Genomic DNA, 22468 nt, shown 5'->3' with positions numbered 1-22468 from the left:
ATCTTTGAAAGCGACGGTAAACATTTGAATTATTAAGACCTTCGGCTGGCGCTTTATTTCTCTTGCTTCTCTTCTCTTCTTCCAACGTCTTTGTGGCCTTGGTTTTAACAAAGGGGTGAACAGGGCGTGGAAAAGAGCGAACAGAGCGGAGGATCATTGGGTAGAGAGAAGAGAGAAGTCTTGGATATCAAAGTTTTAACGAATGAGCGATCGTTGCTCGAAGCAAGTGGAATAATCGACGAACGGCGTAATCGCAAAGAAACTAGAGAGGAAATTTTTTCCAGTTTACGTAGTTTTTGCAGGATTAGGAGGGTTGGAATTTTTGTTTGAGGACTCGGTCATAAAATAAATAGATTTAAACGTCGATCTTTGGTAATATAAAGGACGAGGGAAAATTATCAAGGTAATCGCGATCAGTCGATAAGTTCCTAATTATATTCTCTATGGTTTTTCCGAAATAAAGTTTTTCATACTTTTATCGAGCATAGTCCTCTAACTGTATCGCAACACTTGAGATAACACTCGAGTTGAGTGTGAAAAGTCAAGTATTTATATTGCTTTGTATGTGTTACGTCAACACATATTATAACACGGAAAGCCTAAATTCTCTTCTTGCTGAGTCAATCAATAACTACTAAAGATAAAAATACACAGTCTAGTGCTCCGGATGTCTAAATATTTAAATACCATTACAGCGTATTCAAAAATACCTTTAACGTGTTACGAACTATTAAAACTCTGTTCAAGTGCCATTTTTTCAATTAGTCTCATAAAAATGCGAATTCTAGTATCTCGCAATCTATTTTAAATTGTATAGTTGCCCAAATTATGCTTGTTATCCTAGCAAATCTTCCGTAAATTTTCTCTACAACTTGAAGCGTACAAAGGATGAAAACCTCGCCAGACGATCGGAAGCAAGGTTTGCTTTCACCGAGCAGAAAGGGAAAGGGTGAGGCTGTTTCCTTTGTTCAGGGCCCAGTTTCTGGCCCATGGGCATACCACAGCCCGATTGGCCCTCGTGATTGCTCATTGTTCGCCGACTCGGCCTACCTGTCTCGTTTCGTGGAATTTGTTTTCGTGGAACGATAGTTTCAAAAAATTTCGGATCAACCTTGAACGTGGCGAAAGCGCTCGAGCCGATGTTCCATAGAGCGTTCCACGATTTATTCCGTCCTATCGTTACTACTACACGTTCCATCGTCATTATTTTTCTACGAATTTTTCATTAAATTTCTTGCTTCGTTTTTCTAGAAAAAAATCCTGACACTCGAACCTTCTATTGGTATCGTCGAGTAAATTGTAATAGAAAATAGAAAATAGAAACGTACTACGATAATTCGCACCCGGTGTTCCGAAAACGATTTTCACACCTAGACGTTCCCGTGTCAGTTTTTTATTTTCGAATCAAGTCCTGTCATCGACATTAGGAATTCTTGCCTCGAGGCTCTCGTTAATCTAACCAACTTTTTTCCACCGTCGTTCAACTTCGCAACGTATCGCGAGGTAACACGACGTAAACGCTGCGTACCAAGACACAAGACTCAACGTATCAACTTCGTTCCTCCAAAATATGCCTCGTACACTCTTCGGAGAAAGTTGCGACCCTCGAGGCAACTTGCGCGCTTATCCAACGATTTCTTTCTACGAACTTTCGTCTCTGACCTCGAGCTTCGATTCCTCTTGTTAGTTGTACTCGCGACGGCTAAAGTTAACGTACCTGGTCGTACGAAGAGTTAAGCGAATGCTACGATAGAAGCGATGGCGTGTCGCGATACCTTTTCCGATCGCTGTACTTCAAATTTCAATAATTTAACCGAAGCTGTCGTAGCACAAATATTTATAACTATCTAATATCAATCAGAGTCGAGTATTATTCGAATTGTTTCCAATAGATATTTATGCTAGGTATCTTTATACTTGTGTATTCTATCTGTAAGATAATTATTTGTTATCTGTAATAAATTATTTTCTATTATTCGATTATAACGATATACGTTCGAACGATAATACAAATAATCGCTTCCACTTGTTTTTACAAGTATATGCAGATACCGGTACGATTTTTACGATTAATTTACCAAATGAATAATTCATCAAGGAATAGCGAACCTTTCACTCTGACGTTTTGAAAAACGTTAGTTATAAAAGCCAATATTTCAACGACTGAACAATGTAGTTTCGAAAATATATCTCACGTTCGGTACCATATCTATCCTCCTTAAATAATATATAAATATGTCCATAGAACGTGTAATTTTAACCGAATAAATTTTTATCCGAATAGGTTAGTCGATTAAATTTGTATTCGGGTAAATTGTTAGGCGAATAATTTCTTATTTCAGTAAATTCTTATTCGGATAAATACTCGTTCGATCGGATATTTATTCGTCAATGCGGAATAAAATTTTGTCCGGCGCTGATACCAATTGATGGCGCGAGTCAACCTTATCGGATACGGTAAATGCAATAAATACGAAAAAGGTGGCAATATTAGGTGTACTTGAAATTTGAACAATTTATCCAAAGTTATCGTAAGGCACGTATAGCTGTCCGATATCGGCCGAGAGATAACTCGAGAGTTAACTTTTGGTCGTGTCGTGACTTTGGCGTTTCTTGGTCTCGGTTCACCGGCTTTGTCGATCACTCGGCCAACGGAGGAAAGAAAACGCGGACACTCTGTCTGAGCAGCCATATACAGGCCCGAATGGAAAAGTGAAAGTGTGTTGCTGGGTCAAGTGTGCCGCGAATCCTTGCGTAACACGTCCACTGGTAACCTTATTCCTCCGATAATCCGCGATTTCTAATGCTACGCCGCCGCGTCTACGTCTCTCGGTTCAGGAAGAAGGATTTGATAGTTTCCAGTTTCTCTGTTCATCGGTGAAAATTGATCGGTTGCGAGGCGTCCAGTATTGCTCTTAAGAGGAATTCTTTTCTTTTTCCTGAACTCGTGGATCGGAGTTGTTTGGTCGACCGCGGTCGGATATGGATTTTCTTTCGAATCTAAAGACAGATTAGAGAGTTTCTTAGAAGCGCTTTTTCTTTTGTGCTTCGCTTCGTTGTTATTCCGTTGTTACTTTATTCTGTTACATATCTGTTAATAACTGTCGTTGATAATTGCCGTTGACAATCAGTGAGAATCTATCGCCGTCGTAGATGGTTAAGTTTCAATAATGGAACGACGAAGCGTCCTAAAATCGTGCGATTTCGGCTCGAGTAGTTCGAAACGCGTATGCGGTATAAACGAATTTCGGCAATTTCCGATTTCGTCAGTGAAATACCGTGGAGGAACGTAAAACCGCGTGATTATTTATTTTGCCGTTTACCGCGAAAACAGCTGGCGATCTGTTCTTAATTCTACTCCTATCTTTACCTTTCTCGCGTTTCCGATAGATCTCTCGACCAAGAGAACAGTCTCTTTCTCCTCCGAAACTCTTATTTTAAATCGCTTCGAACGTAGCGGAAAATATTTTCAGTCGACGTGTTGTTCCAGGAAAATTCTTATCGAACATTTGCTGGAAGCGGAGGTTACGCAACTTGTTTGCACTATGTCATTTCCGAAACTGTTATTTTCGAAGACTTCACCAACGGAAATATTTCACTGTTATTTCGCGTAATTGGTTTTGGAATGTATTCTTCGATAATATTAATTTAACATTGCGTTTCTGCGAACCTTCGATTCAAACTTCAAGCAGCGAGTAGTTCATTGTCCAAATAGCGATCAAAAGAACCGTCGGCTTGTTTTAATAAATACAGCGGTGTGCAAATACTTTTCGTAGCCACTGCGGCTTTCGAATCTTGCAAAGGAACGAGTTGTTGGTGGAAACACGTCGAAGCAAAACTATGATCGATATCTCGTTAAGTTGTATATTTGTAGGCGTTTGGCCGCGTTTGTAGTCGTTTCGGCTCGTATAACGCGGTGGTTGTTTAGTCGAGAGCCATCCTCCTATCCTTGATTCCGCATGTTCCAATGTTTTAGTCAAATGCTTTGTCGATGACGTTTCAGAGAAGGTGCTCGATAATTGGAGTATTTCAAGTATCTACAATTATTCGGTTGACTTGTGCGATTCGAAATAAAATTACGTATCTTTTAATTTATTTCGTGGAATAAGAAGTTCAACGAAACTTGAGTCGAAAGTTCGTTACAACGTTTGTTATCGATTTTTGTGTATGAAAATAGAATGTCTTAATAGTCTTTAGATCGTCCAATCTTGCCACAGAATCGCAGAAATGAAGCAAACGCGAACCAACCACGAAGCAATCTGTCGCTCACCGCGAAAAAAATCTCGAATTTCATTCTATTCCACGTAATTAGAGAAGAATATCTCTTTGATTTCATCGAGAGAATTCCAGTAATTTCCGCGTGTTTTACGACGAACGCAACGGTAAATGATTCTCCGATGACGCCATGAAAACAGAGTTAGGCGGCGTTGAAAAATAACCACAGCGAATGAGAAGGAATAAGTATCACTTTGTAATTTTCTTCTCTGATCGTAATCTTGTTATCGTGGCGACAAAAAATATTGAAAGAAAGATTTGCATTATTATATATGTAAACTCGTTTCAGTAAATTTCAATCACCGAGTAGTATCTTTTTGCAGTTTTCCGTATAATTATTTTGTTTACTACGACATGTTACGCAAGTACTGTTGCCGTTACGTAATAGTATTTGTACGGAAGAAACGTTTTCACAAATGTTGCTATATTTCAGAGAAAATTTGTACTTTTTCGAATGGCAAACGCTCGAAAGCGATATCTTACGTTTATTTGTTCGATAATAATTACTTGGAGACACCGAAACGTTACACGTTCGCAAGCTCGCTAAATGAAATTCTAAGAATTTCGCTGATTAAATTTCACCGATTCGTTAATTTTTATTTCTCCCGATAGTCGTAACTTGTCCCACTATTTACACAGGAATTAATAAAATTAATTGCCGCTATGATATCTCCGAGTTGGGTATTCCGCTGGCGATTTGTCGACGCGCGTGTCACTTTAATTAACATTATTACCCACCTCCGACAACGATATCCGAGTGCCTTGATGCGTTCTGATTCGCAAGGATCTTCACGGTGAGATTAATTAACATCGCGAATTGAAACGGGTAAAAGGAAAGTTGGATGTTCCGTTTCGAGAGCTTGACGGAATCCGTGTGTTCCGTCGAGTAACGCATTACTTACGCATTATTTCGAGGTCAATGTTAAATTTCCTTATTTTCGTTTTACGTTAAAATTGCCGAAGGTAATCCAACGCAATCGCTTTAATTGCGTTGATAATTATTATCGTAAGCGTGTTACGTACACATAATATGTAAAGCGATCGCGCTTGAACGACGAATGGAAAGTCATAATGGCGTCGGTCGCTAAGTTCGCTAAGTTTGCTAAATGTGTTTCGTCGAGTAAATAATTCTTACGAGATCTTCTTAAGAGATCAGACAACTAACGTTACGATTCGATAATTGTCGATTTAATATTAATTTAATGTTAAGGGAAGTGAAATTACTCATCGCGGTATAAAATGATTTAAGCTTCGATTAATCGCAGCTCCGAAAGTCGAAATCTCGATTATCATAGTAATCGTTATCGTGCAATTTAGGAGATTATACGACGATAGAAAAGCGAGGAATTTCGTATTCCTTTCTCCGTTTCTTTCAGATTATCATCTGTTCAGAGGTTTCAGCAACTTTCTCAGAGAAATATTTGTGGTTGCTCGGGAAAGTGTGAAAAGTATATCGAGTATCGATATCGCGGGCAACATCGAACGTAAAAAGGTTGTTTAATTTTTGAAGAAGGGAAAAGAAAACGTTGGTGTCAACCAACCAAGTAGGACAGTGTATGTATTATTTATATCAAAACAATCAAAACGGTATTTATGTGGTATTGCGTGAAAAGCGTGCTCCTCGTGGATGCGGCGCGCCAAAGGAGAACTCGTGCGATCGAAGAAAGTGAAAAACATCGTTGACAACGACTTGGTCGCTATCGCGGTCGCCGGAAGTTGAGAACCTCGATATAACGTATGCATTATGCGTCAGCGTCGGGCCTGTCTGCAGAATGCAGTCGCGTTCGATCGAAAATATTTTCCTGGGTACATCGGAATTCTCTGTACGTGGCACGGAAGTTCCCTTAAAGATCTCTCCACCATCGGACGTGACCTTGTACACCGTAAAATAACCGTGTTGGTTCGTCGATTGGAAAACGTGCCGGATCCTTCGAATCTTCCTAGGCAAATATCATCGTTTGCGCGTCGTGTTCGATGCCACCTTTCGCGATCGAGACCACTGTAGGACAATCTTGGACGCGCATCGTCGACTGCGAGCGAAGGAAACTGCGTTCGTTTTCAGCTTTGCCCCGAAGAAACGGGCTGACGCGTTCCACGTTCCAAACGTCGCAATGAGTTACAGCGTATCGTACTAATAACACGATTGTGAGCCGAGAACAATCACAAGTATGTTGAACAGCATTGACGATAGAAACTTCGAGACGTTTCGTGTAGCACACGCAATATTTGTAGAATGTTCTCTACGAGTCGAATACTTTTGCCAGTTACTGCCATTCCCGGGAGCTATCGTGTTACGTAAAAGCAGACACGTTATTCATCCACCATTCCATCCCAGCACGCAACACGCCTCTTCTCTTTCGCGCGTCATTTAATCGCGCTGAAAACACCTTTTCCCAATGAAATTCTCCGAACACCGCAACCTTAACCCTGATGATGGTTTCGGCGAAGATTCGATGACGAAATTCGTGCGTCTCGCTATCTTCGCGTGCGTTCCACGCGCCTTTTTCCGTACAACATCCCGTGTCAATTGCGTTCTTCGAGTATCTCGAGCCACGTGACACGCCTTGACGGCCTTGTGCGATATTCGAGCAGCAGACCAAAAGTAGCTAACTCCGCCTTTTGAAATTTTAATGCCACGACACTTTGACTGATTTTATCGCGTATAACTTTATCCATTTTCTCTACTTTTTGCTTTAATAACCGTTTACTTAAATACAAAACTCGAATCTGTAAAAATATCTAGAACTTTGAATTCTATATTTTAAAAATATCATAGCAAAGTGGTTGTTAACCACCGTGCAAATTGGTCGAGAGGTAGGTGGACAAATAATTTCAGAACACGAAATGACCGTAACAATACGTGACAATACACGAGCTTTCCACGCGAAACTTTCATTTAATTCAGGCTACAATCGGAACACGCCCGAAAATAAACGTATCACGTTCGTAAATTGGCCTGTGCCCGCTAGCACGCGCGTTAACCGAGTGACACACTGTTTGGGGACACAGGTGAGACCATTTTCGCGTATCCGGTCATCGGACGGTCATATCCGGACCGCGTCGCTTCGGTAAATAGATCGATTCTCCGCCGTCACGATTCTTCGCGTGATTGTGTCGCCTCTGTATACCCAGCGTGAAGAAAGATACGAGTTAGCACGATGAACGAATCGTTACCGAATAGCTTTAGGCTGGCATTGACGAAGCGACGCTTTTTGAAGAAATCGGACGCCAGTGGTAATTTATAGGGGTGAAATAGAGACCATAAGGAAGAGTCACAAGGAATTAAATTTCCAACATTTTTACCGGCACACGATTTTAGAATTCTATTATACCGTCGACCAATCGTGAAAGCGCCTGAGCGAATTCTTAGAAAGAGAAGTAAAAAAAAGCAATTTATCGCTTACAAATGTGAGACTTAAGCCCGACCGTCGAGAATGAAACATCGCGATATACCTATATAATTGTAAGCAAAATTTCAAAATGCGTAAATGCCAGAATTAATCCCTTCAAGCTGTTCGTGTCAGAGATACCAAAGCAACGGTACGAAAAAATCCGGCTATACGAATTATATCTAATTACGAGAGAATCCCCAGTCGCAGCCCAAAAAACATGCATGGTTCGCTGTTTGCCACATGTTAGCTGCGCATCCTACACGCATACACACTCGCCCTCGGGTGGGCTTTCATCCGGGGCGCCACAGTTTTCGACATAATTGCGCGCACTAGCGGCGCAAACAATAATCCCTGCTCGCGCAAGGGTCGGCTCGTGTAGCAACAAACAAAGCGGTCGAGTGGCCCAGGTAGCAAAAGCATTCGTGCAACGCCAGTGGAAAGCCAGCCAGAGGGGAAAGGATGGTTTCGAGAGGGATGGAAACGACGAGGGTGACGCGAAGGGCAGGTACACGAATTTACATGCAGCCGCGTTGGCTCGGCTTTAATAATTCAGAGGGTCGACTGACCAACGGTCGACAGCGACTCTGCGGTCGCGGGACTATGCTGCTGACACGGCGAGAGGAGGAGACGGTGACTGGCTAGCCTCTCGGGCGATTGGTTTTTACGATCGAGAGGTGAGAAGTATGCTGGCTAATATACGCGTTTATCTGTGCGTAACTGTTCTTTCGTCCTACGCAAACTGCAACTTTTGGAAAATACGGTGGAACTGAATAGTTTTAATCGGAGTTGGCCAATTTTCCCCGCTACCTGTTCTTTGACAGAGCGTTAATTGAAATTTCTTTTGAGTCCTCGAAATCGCGAGTCAGGAACCGCCTCACAGAATCTTTTGGTTCAACGTAATATGTATCGTAGAGCAAGGGTAAGAGTATTAATGTCGAGCCTGGACGATCTCCGCTTTCGATGGCTAAGGATGCTAGAGGTTACTCGTAGGAAGCGTTGGGAAATCTCGCGGAAACAGGTGAACTCGGTGTACGGATCGAGTTGGACACAGGGATTGATAAAAGTGATTGGACTTTCTATGGATACGCTGCGAAATGTTACGAATTGTTTTGCGTTAAACAGAGAAACAGAAAATCCTGAACTGCAGCGGATAGAACGCGATGAAAGCGGCGTGTGAGCGATACTAGCGCCACGCGTTCGTTACTAGCGCGGAACACCGATAAGCCCCGGTCCATTTAATTTCATCGGTGCCCGGAACGTTTTCGGATTTAATGAAATTAATACCGGCGGAGTCGGGGCGCGATTAATTCATGTGAAACGCAACCGCCGCGCCTACCTACCTGGCAACGGGAGAGCCGTCGACCACAAAGCTAGGAAACGGGCTCTGCACAAAACCGCGTAATAAACCGTCAGTGGTACGCAAACGTCTTCCATGAAGATAGAAGTGGCGAGGTCGGTCCATTAAGCTTCCCGGTGCTGTTTCCGCTATATACCTGCGTTCGTTCTGCATTTTGCTCCTCACCTGGAATTTTTTCAGCCTTCAGGCTAGACCAAGGGTTCTGCCAATGGCGCAAGAGAGAGAGAGAGAGAGAGGCAGAGAGAGAAAGAAGGGTATCCGTGGTCTCATTCGTCTTTTTTTAAGCCTGCTGCGTTCTTTCGATCATTTTCCAGGCAATTATATATTTTTGGCGTTTGAAAAGACTACGAACAAACGTTAAAACGAAAGCAACGTGGAAAATAAATGGTATTGGTGTAAACTAATACAGAAGAGATAAACGAGTAAGCGTATCATTTTATTTGTTTATCTATCGAATACTCGTTGCTAGTGTCGTGTGTGTAATATTCATTAGCTGAGTTGAAGCGATAACCATAGAAGAAAGCACCGTTAGATAGTTCACGCAGCTATGAATGACTTTACACACTAGCACATACGTATCGGTTGAACGACGAAGCTTGACCCCAAGACTAATCAGTCATTTCCTTCGTTGGAAAGAACTGACCGAAATATATCATTGGATATAACTGTTCCGTTCGACAAAAGGCTTCACGAATGACGCGTCCATCACGATCGTGCTGTAACCGCCGCTTTATTGCCTACTAAATATTACGCATCGTCTATCGAACTATCGGCTTAAATAATGAACATTGATTTTGTATGGTATACGAGTAGGCAAAAGTTCGTGGAAATTCCAAGCTTGATAAACGATAATCCTAGCCACCGTAAAGATCGCACCAGGCAACAAACCTAATCTGAGAAAAAGTCTGGGAATAAAGGTCTGTAGCAGAAAGAGCGAAACTGGGCTGGTCGCGTTCCAATCGGAAGAATCTCCAGCAAATTGGCACACGACACGCGAAGCAACAACAATGGTTAAAGCTCGGTGAACGACGTTGCTAGAGAATTTCACGCGGAAGAATGGGCGCAGGGGGTGGGCTGGTCGATCCACCAAGAATAGGTTTTTACGGCTAACATTCGCGGCCCGCCGCGCCGCGAGAATTATTTACTCGCGCCGCGTGGCAGAAATAGCGCGGCCGGAAATTTATTTATCCACTGTCCCCGCTGTGCGCGGCATCCGCGACGAAAATACTATTTCCTACGGAAAGTCGATTGTCGTATGCCATCCGTGTATGCTCTCGGAAACTACGTTCGCGTTTGCTCTCAAGCGTTTTTATTATTGAAGTGGGTTTTAGGTGAATCGTAGGTTCACGTGGAATGGATTTCGTGAATTAATGCTGGTCATTTACCTCTCGGAGAATACTGGTCACGCTAGAACAGCGTAGTAGACTTATTTATACATATACATCGGGTTGAGTAACAGATTCAAATCGTGTTTTCTCAAAACAGCCCACTAAATGTACTTTCGTACGAAATCTATCCGGTGTAAATTATAATATGTATCTTTCGTTAAAAAAAATCAAACGCGTGCATTTTTACATTTTTCGGGTTGTTTCTTCAACGTTACCGTGAACGCCCGCCTCGATATACATCCGATCGTGATATTAGTTTTTAAAATTACAAACAGTTTGTGTGTCGACCCTCTCGTAAAATATCGTATTTTACGATATTCCATTTTCTTCTCATTGTTCATTCTCTTAATGATTTTCCAAATCGATTACCCTGAACCACCGGAGAATAGGAAAAAATTCATTCGTTCAGAGTGGATTCGAGAGTAGGACAGTTTGACCCATTTAAAAGTGCATCGATCCCTTTTAACTGGTAAAAGGGTGGTGACGCGGCGACTGGCAGTAGGTGTCAGGCAAATTCTCGTGGAGAACGGCAACGTCGCCCGACAATTGGCAATTAGCCGGTTGGAGCCGCCGCGCCGGGTCAATTGGACCCACGCTTCCAGCTTGGATTCGCGAGTCCGGTCACGTCTTGCCATGAAATTACTCGTTGGTACACGCACTGCTGCCGTACATCCTCGCTGTCCGAACCCGACCTTCGTTGCCTCCGTGACTCTCATTCTATTTCACTACACGCGAAGTCAAACGATTCTTCGCGCCAAAAACGACGATTTTCATACGAGATCGATTTTCCACGCGAAGCGTATTATTCCGGCTTCTATAGAGAATAGAAGAATCGCGTCCCTGTAGGTGTAATTTTATCATGGAACGACATTTTCACGCGAGAAACGACGCTTTCATTTTTTACAAAAATCGGAATTGCACCTTTAAGCGAGTAACTCTGCATTTCCATGTAAAGTACTTTGTTTCCGTCGAAGAATCGTAATGATTTTTATGAGAAATGGATGAACCGGATTTTTATTAGGACAATCTCGCTACGAAATAGAAACATCGTGCGATCTGTCCGCCTTTGTACGAGTAATTCCGCTCCGGAACGACCTTTTGACGCGGAACGCTCCGTTTCTGTGGAAAGATCGTGTAACGACTAGGAAAATGAGAAGTCATTGACCTTTTAGTGTAGGAGTAATTTTGCTACGAGACGATGTTTCGATACCAAACACATCGATTTTGTTAAAGGACCTTTAAAAAGACACTTTGCACGAGCATTTCGATTCTTATAAAAATCACGTTATTGTCAAGATTAAGATTCTTCGAGAAAATACGTACTTAACTGCCATGTATCGTTGATAATTCCCCGTTTCATTCTTATTTCATGGAAATACGAGTGGAACGAAGAAAGATCGAATCGAAAGACGCTTAATGGAATCAAAGGAATCGCGTGTTCTCTACAGCGATCGTTAGTTCCGAGATTATTAGCGAACACAGAGAAAGACACAGGTCGGAACAAGACGTTCACGAGGCGATAGTTAATCAGTGGCCAGGCTTTTTGTTCGGTGCAGGACAAGAGCCAGAGAACACAGACATAAGTTTGCCGGTGCACGTTCGTCGCTCGACATATGGCAGTCCTCCAACAAGTGGCAGCGAGAGCCCAGTGTACAAGCTTTATGGCTTCGTGTTCGTCGTCCATTGTCTGTCCTGACGCGTCGCGTTACGCCTGTCCCTTTTGAGCAAATCGCGCGCATTGTTTCGCCCCGTTATTTATGGACTGCCAGCTTTACTTAACTTTATTTGCGTAGATATTAGGTAGATTCGATGAATCGTAGGAGACGAATCATTATCTCGAGAGTTTGGGATTACGGGATTTGGAATATTTGCAGTTGAGCTTTTAAAGTTTGGAGCGCTTGACATTTGGGATTTATAAATCGAAGACTGAAATTTGCGAATTAAACGTGGACATTTGACGATCGAAAGTGCGATTTCGAAACTTGAACGTGGAATTTCAGACGATATGCGTGTCGATCGAAATTTTCTAAATTCTGAATCCTGTCTACGATCGATCGATACCAATTGAGAGAGTTAACTATTTGATCACAAGTAAATGTACGATCTCCCGCGCGATGCACCATCATCCGGCGTGTCCTTCGCCAGAGGACAATCACATCGTCGTTGGTCCCGACACTCTCAATGTAGTACACGCGATTGTAAGTAAAACATTGACCAGCGAAGGTCAAGGCGAGTGCTCTGCCAGTTCCAATAGAGGGATTTCGTAGTCTCCATTGTTCTCGGCAAGTTGCCGAGTCCGGTGATTATCTCCGGACTATCTAAACTCCCGATCGCGTTATGGGAACGTAGGCAGCCAGATCTTTACTATCTTTGTTCGTAACTTTCCGTGGTACCGTGTCCAAAGCTTAAAAAAAAAGAAAAAAGAAAAAAGAAAAAAAAAAGGCAAAGAAGAAAGAATTTCCATTTTGGCACCAGAAAGTATCGCAGATTAATCTTTCGATATGACCAAGCAACGATATCACATATTAGACGGTCTAATTGTAGCGAAGAATTTTTGCTTAATTCGAACGACCTGTACTTTTGCCGCAGAGTGTACACCGTCACATACTAAGTCGCGATTTGAATTACAATCGGCGCATCCCGGTGTCCCGTCCAGTCGGGTCGCCTCTCGTTAACCGCCCGCCATTCTTATGTAATTTTATGCTAAATTTCCGCCACCGTGCGACTCACGCCTCTTACATCAATCCCCTTTTCCCATGAAATCACGCTCTCCGCGCCAATTTCTCTCCTGTTGCTCCCTTTCCGTCTCTAAGATCCATTCCTTGTTTTCCATTTCTCTCAACCTCTCTTTTTTCACCAAGCTGCTCTTTATTCATCGATTTTCTTTCTTCTTCGTTCTTCCTGTATTTTCGATTTCATATTATATTAAGTTGACGAGGATACTTTACATCATCTTATTAAATAAGGCATCCCAGATACTTCAACGTAAATGTGTCGTTTAATGGATTAGAATTTTAAGTTACTGTTTGGAATTTTTAATCTCTATTCTCAATTCTATCTATTATTATCGTTGCTATTATTATTATTATTATTACTGTTATTATAATATTCACAATTGAATATTTAAAAATTTGAAAACGAAAAGTCTTTATAAATATCGGAGTACATTTCGTAATTACGAAAACAATTTTTATCCGGTACGTTGCCTCTCGAAGGCAAACCAAGGAATTGGTTTCCCGAAAAAAAATGCTCCAAGTCGGTATGGAATTTCTCTTTCTTCGGGCGCTTCCTTACCGCCAGCGAACGAACGAGCATTCTACTTTATCCTCTCGTGGCCAGAGAAACGAAGAACCTCTGTTTGCCGTGGAATCGATCGGAAAAAAGTTCAAAAGTGCCGCCTCTTTCGAAGAAGTGGTTCTCTCGCGAAATGTTTAAATCCCGAAAATACGTACTTGCTTAATGCACTTAGATAGCAGAAAGAAAGAAATCGCGCGAGAAACCTAACTTTAGACGTGCCAGATTTAGCATAGTTGACGGACGTAAATCGTATAGTCGACGAACAAACTTCCAATTTACAATTCGTCGCTCTCCCTTTTCTTAGTAGCCATCTCCATATTTCGCTGCCTCCGTAGTTTCCTGCGGGATTACATCTGGCATACAGTTAATAACGAATCTTCAAAAGGTTGACGGTTATGAATAAATTGAAACTTCATTGGCCAGGTTGCAAACTCATCGGTATGCAAATTTTCTTACGACCAGCCGTGTCCCCTCCATTCCAGACACGACCACCTTCTCTCTCTCCTCTCTCTTCGTCTTCTATGCTTCGCTCTTGCGGATCTTTTTCTTCTTCGAAGAACGGTCTTGTCCTTCAAACGATTTTATTCAATTCCTCCTTACGGCCGCTGGAGTCAGCAGCTCCAATTGCGATTACTTCGGTTAGTTGACATTGGAATTTTGTTGATAAGGCGCGTTGCTTGGCTTATGCTTAACTACGTGTATGGTTATCATAGTTATCCGTGGATGGAACGCGAACGAGTGGAGTTTAAAAGTCAAATCCGAGTGTTTGCGATATTTCGGACGACGTTTCTTTCTTTGTATCACCACCAGAATCGCTACAGTGGAGAACTATCTTTTATTCATTTTTTCAACAAGTTTCAATTTCTATTAAAGCACTTCTCTGACGTAACACGCACCTAAGCCGACAGCTCTTTCAGTTCGTAAGTTTCTACTATAGTTTCTAATTTCATGCTACGGTAAAGAAGCTAAATTTATCGTGTATTGTAATAAAGCGACTTTGTCATATTCTGTTTTTATTTGCTCTTTTCGCCACGTTCCCTGGCGAGGTATAAAAATGTGCAAACATTTCAATATCATTTACATGCTTTATTTGGTCGCTCGACTGTCTCGAAGTGCAACGTGATGCAACGAGTCTCTTTGAAGTTTAAGCACGGTTCGGAAGAAACCAGAATAGGCGCGTAGACTCGTAGAAGAAGCGCGTGTTTGCATTTTGGCTCCACAGTTTAGAGGAACTGTCCTCTCCTCTGTAAGTAACAAAGTGTTCCAGAATTTAGAAAGTGGCCATTATTTGATGGAAAGGCGGGAATTTATGGTCTCTGCCAGCGAAACGAGGATGCAAATTGTCGTATTAAATGGCCAATTGATGCTGTAAACACACTCTCACGATGTTTCTTCGTCCGTTCTAAAGCTTCTTAGCACGTTAATCGTCGTAGGGATTATTTCTTTCTAATTTCTTTCTATGTTGCGACGTAGATCCTTTCATCGTCAGAGACACGTGCCTAGGACAAGTTGACTGTCAGTGATTTTGAGAAAACGAAGAATGTTTTACTCGAAGAAGTTATTCTTTTTTCCTCTCCATTCGTCGCTGGCCAAACCATGGTATGACAACTTGCGACGAAATTAATAAAATCTCGTGCGTATATTCGAGAGTAACGTGAAGCGATTTCCCCTAACTCTGTACCAATCTTCGCGTCCTAATCGCGAACAAAATGGGAACACAGTTTTTTGATAAATTACTACTCTACCCTTTAAAATCTACGCTCGTCTTGCAAAAGGAAGAGAGGCAAAAGGAGAAGAGCGTATTCCGATAATTGATAATCGTGCCCTGGCCACGTGAAAACACTGGTGGGTTCGTTCGGGAATTGAAGTTTCGAGGCAAGATGGCGGTTGGATCCGGGGCCGTTTCAAGGATCCATATTATACAAGCGGTAAACGCGGACAATCTCGTTCTATTTTCTTTCGTGGCCCACCGACGGTAGAGAAATATGAATTATTACTCATTACGGACCCGAGAGCGGCGAATAGAGGCCGACTTGCATGAAAGGTAGCGTTAAAGGGGCAGTGGGTGGGGATGGATAGGCGCGATTATAAGTTGGCGAGATAATGGCGGTGCGGTACTTTTAATTAAAAAGGCTGCCGCCGACGCGAATTACGTTAATACGGCCGGAACTTGCGAAAATTTGTCTCCCTGTGTTTCGCGGCCTGGTGTCCTTCCGTTGTGAATGTCGCCCAGCGTTTCAATCCAGCGAATTTTAGGTTACGTCTTTGAGACGAAGAACAGAGACGTTGGGGTTACGTCTGATAGCCAACGCTAGCGAGACTGCAGCTTTGAATCGCCCATGTTTGATTTATTTGTAGTCATTGTAGATTTATTTAGGCATAATTTCCGAATTTTTGACTTATTCGATACAATTTTATCATACTCCGCTCTACCTCGTAGCGAATAAAACTCGTGCTTCAGCTTTCCAGTCAGTTTCATCCACGTATCGCCTGTCTTTCGACGTACAGCGTCACGCAGAAACTGGAGTCGAAGGTTAAAGTTGCAGCTTTCACCTACGACAACTTGCCATTGCCTGTGACTCGCCCTCTGGTCTCTGTACGTCCTCGCCATCTCCTCGACGACTCGCACACGTCTCGTAGACCGTCGAAGCTACCCTCTGTACAGTGGCTGCAAAAAGTATTTGCATACCAAGTATTTGACAGGAGAAAGTTTAAAGTTGCCAAGTAAATTTGTGTATATGCACCGTGCGTTCTGGACTCCGCGTTATATTTATTCACCGCCCTCGTCAAATGCGATTCTGTTTTTCAAAATTCTGTATTCGTGGCAGCGCTTGCGTTTGAACTTTCTCTCGTCTCCTGTATATTAGGAAGCTTTCGCGCGTCTTAAAAACCGGCCCCTACGTAAACCAGCCTATTTCAAATAAAAATTCCAACCCGAAACATTCGTAACTGCGAGGATAACTGCGAGGATTTGATATCGCAGAAATTAAATATAGTGCCTGATCAAAAGGACGCCTCGTTGAAAAATAAGAGTACTTAGGAGCAAATACTTCTTCCAGCCACTGTAGTTCGGGGAAAAGGAGGAAATTGTCCTGGCAGCGTGTGCGCGCGGGACAAAGGGAACGCTTCCGGCTAGGAGGGGTACAAAGTGTGCACAAGTTCTTCTTCTTTTCACTCTGTTCTTCTAGTTACCCCGTCTTGTCTGACGGTTTTCGGTCGGGGAACGAAGACTCGTTTTTCTTTCCTCCGAGGGCGTTCTGACGTGGTTGCTCGTTAGGGTAATGGCCGGGTTGCTTTGTGGCCTGTAGATTTCGGGGTGAATTGCTCGGGGTGGAAGTTTTCGGAAAGGGGTTGCCGACGCTGGAGATAATAATCGGCGGAAGATGTTGTTTAGGGATTGAGGAAGTTGGGGTTTTTTTTTTTTTAGGTATAATGGGGGGTGATGTGCATTATGATTGTTAGGGTGTGTTATAAATTACGCGTTATTTTGCACGATGTTTTATATTTTGTATATTGTATCCTATACTGTATTGTATTCTACATGTGCTCGGGGATAAAGGTAGCGGGAAAGCAGCGATGATGGAGGTGTTAAGTCGAAGAAATCGAATTTTTTTGAGGGAAGAGAATTCGGTATATACGTATGATGATATGCATTATGGCTCTTACGTCGCGTTTTGTTGTACAGAAATCTTATAACGAAATTGAAAGAGAATTTACGCGATGTATCTCAGAATTTATAACCCGAAATTTTTATGATAAATAACCTTCCAATACGATGTTAAATGTGCTACGAATTTTCCAAGTAACCTAAGATTACAAATACGGGACGAAAAGACATACGACTGGCTAATTTCAGTGTCGCTATTCCGACTGATCGCCTAAGTGGCCTGATGTAATTGCACCGGATCTCTCTCTCTATGGAATTTCCTTAAAAATAGAGCTTGAAAAACAAAGCAAACGCAATGGAGCAACTAAAAGACGTTGTTCCAAAAACGATAGCGAACGTACTCCCTGAAACGTGTGACAATGATAATAAAAAATGCGATTGAGAAGGCTCGAATTTTGCGTAGCGTCCCGATATCTTTCCGATATTCCAAGTATATAATTTCCAAGTATTAATAAATGACTATATATAGGAAAGGCTGGCGTCTTTCTGTTTCATTTAAAAATTATTGCCAATGAAAGATTCATTGAAATGTGACTCCATTCGCTTGTCAACGCATTTTAATATTTTTCGTAATATTTTTCGTTGTTATTTCGTTCGTTATTATTAAATTGGTTAATAGCGAACGTCTGATGAATTATGAACAGCGAGCGTGGCCGTACTGTCGACTCTGAACGGCGAATTCCGGTTGGCCGGAGATTTTCATCGCGTTTTATTTAACAGGCTGACGCACGTGCGGCGGCTGCTTCTTGCGGCACGTTCGCGACACCCGTTGACACCAGGCTGGCTCTGGTTTTGATAAAACACGCGCCGGAAATTTCGGCACCTGTTACGCGCGTGTAATGACGCCCGGCGACATCGATGTCGCACCGTTTTACCCCCCTTTCGATTAACATTCTGTCTATTTAGTTCTTTCACCGTTGCTCCTCTCTCTAGACGCTTCAACGATTTCAGAAATTGTGAAATTTATTTGGGTGTTACGAAATTGCAAATAATATGGTTTTACAGTATGACACTTTAAACGACATAACGCGCAATAGTAAGATGTTGGTACGCCGTTTCGTCGACCATACGAGTAGTATCTCGATCGTATTTCGTTAATTGGAATAGAATTTTCACTCGCTATTTAGAAAATACTCGAAGCAACGAATCGAAGTAAAATTGTCATCCATCAAAATCTGTTGAAATTCTTTGGAAAAACGAAAATTAGTTATTGGTACGCTATTTTGCATACAGTTCCCAGTGGATTCTAACTTTTTCCCTTTTCTGTGTTTCAGGTGAGTTTGCTCCCCGTTTCCTGAGGAACCCAAAGACTTTTCGCGGCGAGTCGGTGAGTTAAGGCTAAAAGTTTCGTAAGAATCCCTGCCGTTAAGGGATCGACGGAGGGTCTGACCGAGCATATTCGCATATATCACCATAAACACGATCCTTCCAGTGTCTATGAAGAACAATTGTCTCTCTAATGATCCTGGCGCGTAAAAACTAGGTCGAGTCCTCAAACACGAGGACAAATTAGGTCATAAGCCTGAGAATTAAAATCAATCATCGTAACACGTGCGATCAAAATGAAAAAAGTTTCGCTGTAAGAATTAGTAGATTGCCAGTCGCCAGTAAACGTCTATAATGCAAAGAGGGAATTTCGAACGTTGTCCAAACGTTCGTTAATTAATTAAACCTTCGTTCGAATCTACGGTGTGTACGTAATAGATCGGTATAGTGGCTGAAAGACGATATCGATTTTAAACGAAGAGGCATCGAGTCGTAGGAAACGTTGTGTTTTATCTTACTGTAGATAAACGCGCGGGATCGCGTTTCGCTGATGCGTTCGTAGATACTTTTCCCTTTGCTTCTTAAAGAGTATTCTCTCGATACAGCGTCTGTGTAACGTGCGTTCGAAGCGATCAGATCGGTATTTTTCAAAAGCATTTGTCGGCTATACGATGAACGTGTCGCAAATGCGAGGAAACGTCAAAGGTGGTTTTTAACTGGTAGAAAATTGGACGATGGCGATCAAATAGAATCAGCACCGAGCGAGTCCTTCAAATTCAAAACCTCAATTTTTTGACGATTTTTTGAAAATGCGATCGAAAAGACAGTTGAAAAATGGAAAAAGGTGGTAGAAAGGTCGTTCCAAACTAAAATAACGAATTTCTTTCATCGAAGGTTGGAGTCAACAAACGACGTTACTTACGGGACGATACGATGCAAAGTTCGGGCATTAAAAATAAGCAAAAACGAAATGAAAAGATTAAAGCGAATTATTTTATTTTCGAATGGAAAGCGTTAACAACGTATCGTCAAAAATTCCCTGGGTTGTTTAATTCGGCCGCTGTAGGTTAATTAATTGTCGTTAATTAGCGCGGCTCTTTTCTCGCGTTACGCTAATAACGCCATGGTAATGCCGTTTTTTAATTACGCTCTATTACGCCACCCTTTTATTACGTTCCCTGGCGCGACCCGTTTCGAAACATTTAATTAGCCCGGCCGTCGAACGCCACACGAAATTGCCCCGTGAAAATAGCCAAGGTGCCATCACGACACCCGGGATGGGATGCTTGCTTTCTCCTCGCCTTTCCCATTTCAGAGCCGATATTTCCCCTCTCTGACGGCCACGTTGTCCGCTTCTCGTCCACGTCTATGACCAAATCTTTCCACGTGTCTGTTTTCTTCGGGATACTTTTTGCAACAGACGATGCTCGGGTATCTCTAGACTTTGTGCGGTTAGTTGTGTTCGATGCCGTGTAGCGTGGCAGAGTCGCGGACATCTCTTTGACATTGTTATTTCGATATTTTGTATTTTTCTTACTTCGGGCATCGGGTTGGTTTATTCCGAAAGAAATATCTTCCGTAGTTAGATTTTATCGGGTTGTCGCGTTTAAAGTTAAAGATTGTTCTTCTTTTTTCTTTTTAATTTTCCTATTTTGGAACGAATCGATTTGGGAGAAATGCTGATATATAATACAAAGCTGAGAGTAAATTTGGTAAATTTGGTAAATTACACTGCTATCGTTATTCGTTAAAAGACATTTTTAGAGGGGCGACGAGGAACAGAGATACTTTTTTTCTATTTCTAAAAATATTTTGCAGAGATTTCTTCTACGAGTCTCGTCGTAACTCGTTCGATTTACGGAGAAAGAATATTCGTAGCTTTCACAGTCGGAGTGCAACTGAACGGTGGTTAAATCCAAATAGTAGTATTTAACATAAATTTGAAATAGGCAAATTCTTATAGAGGAAAGATAATTATTGTTCTCCATGAAGTTACCTTATAAATGCGTTATTTCAACTTCCTTAAACTCCTTTGAAGGATCCTTCCCCGCGGAAAAAGCCTCAAATAAAGAATCTTTTATCTTGTGTGTATGTGATACAGGGAACTGTGATAAAATTCGGTAAAATTACGATAGAATACGTGTACAAAACGGAGGTCCTTTTATAAAGATCGCTAAATAAAGGATTTTCCATGATGTGGCAGAAGAATTGTAATAAAATTCCCTTTCTGCCACGACGCACGAACGAAATGGAAGGCCCTCCATTCCGTTACAAAGGTCACGCTGGTAACGTTTTCTTTATTCTTCTTGCTTATCCGTCGACTTGTATTTCAGTCTGTGACTTGAAAAACAAGGACAACGCTAATTCGAATTCTCAGTCTAGCGGTAAACGATGCGAGTTTTGAGTCACGCATTGGGCAGTCTGTTGTTACAATTCGATATTCGAAGAAGAGTCGTTTTAATAATTGCTCTTTTTCTCAGACGTAATCTATATTGCTCGCAAGGGAGGATCCTTAACCGAAAATAAACTCCCGAAAGCCCAACTATTTCTCGTTATAGCTCGCCGTAACATCGGTAAGTTCTTTTCACCAAAGGACGGTCTTAATTAAAAGGAACGACTTTTATGTGGAAACATTTTTTCAATTTTTTACGTTTTGTATGACGCAAAATAGAAAAATAGCTGGATTTTCGGAGGCCAATCTCTCCGCCCCCTTACGGTGAATTTAGGCAGCAAAAGAAAATTGCGTAATACGCGCGATCTTCTCTCGTCTGTTCGACGCATGGCTAATTTTTTTCTTTTCATTTGGATCAAAACCGTTGGTATTCTAATTCGCAAACGATCGTAGAATTAACGGTTATCGTGGTGGAGAAAAAAAGAAGGAAAGAGATGGACTGGCGTACGATTGGGAAATCGATGGGGCCGTGTTGCCGGTGAAATTCTAAATAACCGATTGCACCCCAGAGAATCAACCACCAGGCGATTCGTTTGCCAACCTCGACGAAGAGGAAACGGCGTTACCCGTTCGCAAAACGAAATTGTTTTACTGGTTTCGACTCATCCCCCCGGTTGTCACTTTCCCGTAAATATTTATTCCCCCTTTTTGTTCCTAATTCTTTGTTTCTTCTCAGTTGTTAGATACTAGCATTTGTTGTTTACTATAAAGATCTTGCCTATCTATATTTACTATAAGGACAAAGAGTTACGAGTCATTTATCGCGAACGTATATTTATTTAGTGAGAAATTAGTATACAGCATGAATAGTATAGTACGAATAATAAGAGTTGAGCATGATTTGACCGAGCATCGAGATTCATTTATCCCGTACAAAGTTCGCTGGTAGTGCACTTTCCCAACGATACTGTGTCTCGTAAACGCATCGTTTTCTCCCAAGTTTCTCGAATATTCGCATAAATGGTCGGTTGCTGTAGAAAGACGTCGTAAGACGTGTACTGTCGGCTCCGATACACCCCTCCAACAACATTTGATCAAGATTTCGTACGATTTAAAGTCTACGTACGGAACAATGTTTAAATACTATCGTGATCTTGCAACTTGCGTATACATTTTCAAACTGATTTCAATAAGAGTTGCCAATGGAATAAGGATGGAAACAAGAGTGAAACTATACGAGTCTATGAATGCACCAACGCGATCGCGATAGTCTCTTAACATTACCGATATAATTTCAAAATGGTTCTCGTAAAAGACGCGCGTAAGTGTGGGGGGAGGGGGGTACTTTGGCGTATATTAGTTAGGTACATTAGCGATCCCTGTTTCGGAAATTCAGTCACTACGATCGCAAACAATCGCGACAGGTGGCCCTTT

General features: G+C 42.0%; 1 protein-coding gene across 12 annotated transcripts in view; it reads left to right on the top strand.

The window, feature by feature from the left end:
- heph (polypyrimidine tract-binding protein 1 heph) overlaps positions 1-22468 on the top strand; it is a 415917-nt gene that overhangs the window by 118578 nt on the left and 274871 nt on the right. Inside the window, exon 2 of one of the 12 annotated variants that reach the window (XM_069130463.1) lies at positions 18651-18703. The exons of the other annotated variants lie outside the window; for them this stretch is intronic. The gene's annotated coding sequence lies outside the window, so the exon portion shown is untranslated. The remainder of the gene's footprint in view (positions 1-18650; positions 18704-22468) is intronic. 12 annotated transcript variants of the gene reach the window in all.

This window comes from Bombus flavifrons, chromosome 16, assembly GCF_040668555.2.
Source record: "Bombus flavifrons isolate JBK064 chromosome 16, iyBomFlav1_principal, whole genome shotgun sequence".
Lineage (NCBI taxonomy): Eukaryota > Metazoa > Arthropoda > Insecta > Hymenoptera > Apidae > Bombus > Bombus flavifrons.
The sequence above is the reverse complement of the archived record's forward strand: the minus strand, read 5'-3'. Positions and strand labels throughout refer to the sequence as shown.